This window comes from Pseudophryne corroboree, chromosome 8, assembly GCF_028390025.1.
Source record: "Pseudophryne corroboree isolate aPseCor3 chromosome 8, aPseCor3.hap2, whole genome shotgun sequence".
NCBI lineage: Eukaryota > Metazoa > Chordata > Amphibia > Anura > Myobatrachidae > Pseudophryne > Pseudophryne corroboree.
The window spans coordinates 295,423,671-295,429,254 of record NC_086451.1 but is presented as its reverse complement, the minus strand read 5'-3'; positions in this window follow the sequence as shown (position 1 = coordinate 295,429,254).

Below are 5,584 nucleotides of genomic sequence, written 5' to 3'. Positions count from 1 at the left end.
CTCCCTCTATGCCCCTCCTACCAGACTCAGTCTAGAAACTGTGCCCGAGGAGACGGACATACTTCGAGAGAAGGAAATACACAGATAGTGATGAGATTCACACCAGCTCACACATACAAGGCAAACCAAGCTAACCAGCTTGAACAACTCAGCACAGCTGAACAACAGTACTTAACCAAGTAACAATGCAGTACATAACCAAGGAACAAGGCAGTACTGAACTAAGGAACTACTGCAGGAGAACGAAGTGCTGGACGGGTGCCCAGCATCCTCTACGGACTACGAGAAAAGGATTTACCGGTAGGTAATTAAAATCCTATTTTCTCTTACGTCGTAGAGGATGCTGGGGTCCACATTAGTACCATGGGGATGTACCAAAGCTCCCAGTATGGGAGGGAGAGCGCGAAGGCACCTGCAGAACCGAATGACCAAACTTTAGGTCCTCAGAGGCCAAAGTATCGAACTTGTAGAACTTAGCAAACTTGTTCGACCCTGACCAAGTAGCCGCTCGGCAAAGCTGTAAAACTGAGACGCCCCGGGCAGCCGCCCAGGAAGAACCCACCTTACGAGAAGAGTGGGCCTTAACCGATTTCGGACACAGCGATCCTGCTATAAAATAATCATGCTGGATAGTGAACCCAATACAGCGAGAAATCGTCTGCTTAGAAGCAGGACACCCAATCTTATTGGGATCATAAAGGACAAACAGAGAGTCCGACTTTCTGTGACAAGAAGTTCTCTTCACATAAATCTTCAAAGCCCTCACAACATCCAAGGACTTTGAGGTAATTGAGGAGTCAGTAGCCACTGGCACCACAATAGGCTGGTTGATGTGAAAAGCCGACACAGCCTTCGGAAGAGACTGCTGACGCGTCCTGAGCTCAGGTCTATCGTCATGGAAAATCAAGTAGGAGCTCTTGCAGGACAATGCCCCCAATTCTGACACATGTCTAGCAGATGCTAATGCCAACAGTGTGACCGCCTTCCAAGTAAGAAACTGGGACCTCAACCTCCTATAAAGGCTTAAACCAATCCGACTGTAGGAACTGCAGCACCGCGATAAGGTCCCAAGGTGCCGTAGGAGGCACAAAGGGAGGCTGGATGTGCAGAACTCCTTTCAAGCAATTCTGAACCTCAGGGAAGGCAGCCAATTGTTTCTAAAAGAAAATGGACAAGGCCGAAATTTGGACCTTTATGGAGCTCAAACGCAGGCCAACATCCACACCTGCTTGCAGGAAGAGGAGAAACCGCCCAAGTTGAAACTCCACCGTAGGAAACTTCTTAGAATCATACCAAGAGACATACTTTTTCCAAATGCGATGGTAATACTCCTTTCCTAGCCTGTATCCGGGTAGGAATAACCCTGTTCGGAATGCCTTTCCGAGTTAAGATCTGGCGATCAACCTCCATGCCGTCAAACGTAGCCTTGGTAAGTCTTGATAGGCGAACGGCCCCTGTTGCAGAAGGTCCTTGCAAAGAGGAAGAGGCCTCGGATCTTCCAGCAGTAACTCCAGAAGAATTGCGTACCAAGCCCTTCTTGGCTAGTCCGGAGCAATGCGGATCGCCTGAACTCTTGTTCTCTTTATGAGTTTTAGAATTCTTGGGATGAGTGGAAGTGAAGGGAACACGTACACTGATTTGAACACCAGTTACCAGGGCGTCCACCGCCACTGCCTGTGGGTCTCTCGACCTGAAACAGTACCTCCAAAGCTTCATGTTGAAGCGGGAGGCCACCATGTCTATTTGAGGTACACCCCAAAGACTTGTCACCTCTGTGAACACCTCCGGATGGAGGCCCCACTCTCCCGGATGGAGATAGTGTCTGCTGAGGAAGTCCGCTTCCCAGTTGTCCACTCCCGAATGACGATTGCTGACAGCGCCACTGCGTGTTTTTCTGCCCAGAGGAGGATTCTTGTTACCTCAGACATTGCAGTTCTGCTCTTCGTTCCGCCCTGTCGGTTTATGTAGGCCACCGTTGAAACATTGTCCGACTGCACCTGAATGGCCTGATCTTGCAGAAGATGGGCCGCCTGTAGAAGACCGTTGTACACGGCTCTTAATTCCAGAATGTTTATCGAAAGAATGGATTCCAGACTTGACCACCTTCCTTGGAAGGTTTCCCCTTGGGTGACTGCGCCCCAACCTCTGAGACTTGCATCCATAGTTAGAAGGATCCAGTTCTGAATCCCGAACCTGCGGCCCTCGAGAAGGTGAGGTATTTGTAGCCACCATAGGAGTGAAATCCTGGCTTTTGGCAACATACATATTCTCTGGTGCATGTGCACGTGAGATCCCGACCACTTGTCCAGGAGATCCAGTTGGAAAGACCATGCATGAAATCTTCCGTACAGTAGAGCCTCATAGGAGGCAACCATCTTCCCCAGAAGGCGAATGCACTGATGAACCGATACCCGGGCAGGCTTCAAGACATCCCGGATAATTGATTGTATCACCAATGCTTTCTCCACCGGTAGAACCACCCTCTGCACTTCCGTGTCAAGGATCATACCCAGGAAAGACAATCTCCTTGTCGGCTACAAATGTGACTTTGGATGATTCAGGATCCATCCATGTTCCCTGAGCAGTCGAGTCGTGAGAGCAATGGACTGCATCAACTTCTTCCTGGAAGAAGCCTTTATCAGCAGATCGTCCAGATATGGAATTATGTTCACTCCCTGCATGCGGAGGAGTAGCATCATTTCTGCCATTAACTTGGTGAACACCCTCGGTGCCGTGGATAGGCCAAATGGCAGTGCCTGGAACTGACAGTGACAGTCCAACAGTGCAAATCTGAGATAAGCCTGGTGTGGTGGCCAAATTGGAATGTGGAGGTACGCATCCTTGATATCCAGGGATACCAGGAATTCCCCCTCCTCCAGACCTGAGATCACCGCTCTCAGAGACTCCATTTTGAGCTTGAATTTCCTCAAATAAGGGTTTCAGGTTCAAAATTGGTCTGACCGAACCGTCTGGTTTCAGTACCACAAACAGGTTTGAATAGTAACCTTTGCTTTCCAGATGAGGTGGAACTGGAATAATGCCATTCGCCTTTTCCAATTTCTGAATGGCTTCCTGTAGAATAGCCTTTTCTGTCAGCAAAGCTGGTAAGCCTGATTTGAAGAATCTGTGAGATGGGAGTTCTTGAAACTCCAGTCTGTACCCCTGGGACACAATATCCTGTACCCAGGGATCCAGGCCTGATGACGCCCAGACGTGACTGAAATTTCTGAGTCTCCTCCCACCTGCCCGATCTCCAGGCTGGGAGGTCCACCGTCATGCTGAGGATTTTGAGGAAACAGAACCAGGTTTCTGTTCCTGGAAACCTGCAGGTGCAGGTTTTCTGGATTTTCCCCGACCACCTCTGAAGAAAGTGGAAGGGGCTTGGACTTCTTAACCTTTGCGGTCCGAAAGGACTGCATTGTAGATGTAGAAAAGGATTTTTTCGGTGTTGGAGTGGCTGAGGGAAGAAAGGTAGACTTACCCGCGGTTGCCGTGGAGATCCACGCATCGAATGCTTCCCCAAATAGAGCCTGACCTGTGAAGGGTAGGTTCTCCACACTTTTCTTGGATTCCGCATCCGCAGACCATTGGCACAGCCAGAGTCCCCTGCGTGCCGAGACAGCCATGGAAGATGTCCTTGCAGTCAGATGACCCAGTTCCTTCATGGCCTCCACCATGAAACCTGCAGAATCCTGTATGTGACGTAAAAACTTTTCAATGTCACTTTTATCCATATAATCTAAATCCTCTAGTAATGTGCCTGACCACTTTACTATGGCTTTAGAAATCCATGCACAGGCAACAGTGGGTCTTAACACCACGCCTGAAACAGTGTATATGGATTTGAGCGTAGTCTCAATCTTGCGGTCTGCCAGTTCTTTCAAAGCTGCAGACCCAGGGACAGGTAAAACCACCTTCTTAGACAATCTAGATACAGAAGCGTCTACTATAGGGGGTTTTTCCCACTTTTTTTCTATCCTCATCAGGGAAAGGAAAAGCAATGAGAACCCTCTTTGGGATCTGGAATTTTTTCTCCGGGTTGCCCAGGATTTTTCATACAATGCATTTAATTCCTTAGACGCAGGGAAGGTAAGGGGGGCTTTCTTACTGTCAGTAAAGTAAGCCTCCTCAACCTGCTCAGGTACTTTGTCAGTAATGTGTGAAACGTCCCTAATGGCCTCAATCATGAGCTGCACCCCCTTTGCAAGGGATGCCTCACCCCCTCATATATCCCCTTCACCGTCTCCCGTATCAGAGTTGGTATCTGTGTCGACTTGCATTATCTGGGCAAGAGCACGCTTGTTTGGGCATATACTAGGGGATTTTGAGGAGGCATTGGGAGTACCTGACAAAACATCCACAGAGTTTCTCAAAACCTTTGTTTGTCTCATTATGAGCTATCCTAGATGAAATCTGGGATATCAGTCCCTTAATTGAAGCCACCCACACTGGTTCAGATTCAGAAGGCAGATACATAATATAACATTCCTGAGTACATGGAATGGATTCCTCTGGAGAAAATACATACTCCGCAGCACAAGATACAGAGTCCCTGGACATGTTAATGTGAGATCTATATACACCCACACACACACAGGAAAATGTCATACACGGTCTCCCCCAAGTACCTTCAGAGAGACACAGCGTTAAGGAGCCAGCACACACAGCGCCCCAGTAGGCAGTTATATAATAAAAGCCTGGCACTAGCTGAGTAACCTTAATAGACTACACAGCCCCTATATGTGACTAAACACTCCCCCCCCCCCCCCCCTTCTATAACCCACTGGTACCGCACAGGATAGCTGGAGTTATGTGGAGGGTCAGCGCTCCCTGTCAGCGTCGCTGTAGTGTGATCTGCAGGGAGAAAATAGCGCTGGTGAGTGCTGGGTCTGCTCTGAGAAGCTCCGCCCCCTGTAATGGCGCGTCTTCCCGCACTTCTGGAGATTATACTGACCTGAGGTAATGCTGGCTAGCAGCAGTACAGATGTGCCTGATAGCAGTAGTGATCAGTTTGAAGGGTATTGCGCTGGCCCAGGGCACCCCTCCCAGCGCCGCACACTTGTACCGCTGAGCCTTCCGGAGCGCAGCATCAGCCCTGCGCTCCCACCCTGATGCCGCCATTCTCACCGGCTCCCCGCTGCGGAGCGAGCAGTCTCCTCGGGAGTTTGCGGTCGACACCCTAAGGAGCTCAGTGTCCTGTCAGCGGAGCTAGTGGCCATTAACCTCAGAGGGTTGGACACTACTCCTCCCCTAAGTCCCACGAAGCAGGGAGGCTGTTGCCAGCAGCCTCCCTGTGCCTAACTCTAAGAAAAATAAGAAAACTAGAAAAACTCCTATGGAGCTCCCCTAGCTGTGACCGGCTCCTCCGGGCACATTTTCTAAACTGAGTCTGGTAGGAGGGGCATAGAGGGAGGAGACAGCCCACACTATTAAACTCTTAAAGTGCCCATGGCTCCTAGTGGACCCGTCTATACCCCATGGTACTAATGTGGACCCCAGCATCCTCTAGGACAGAGGTTCTCAAACTCGGTCCTCGGGAGCCCACACAGTGCATGTTTTGCAGGTAATCCAGCAGGTGCACAGG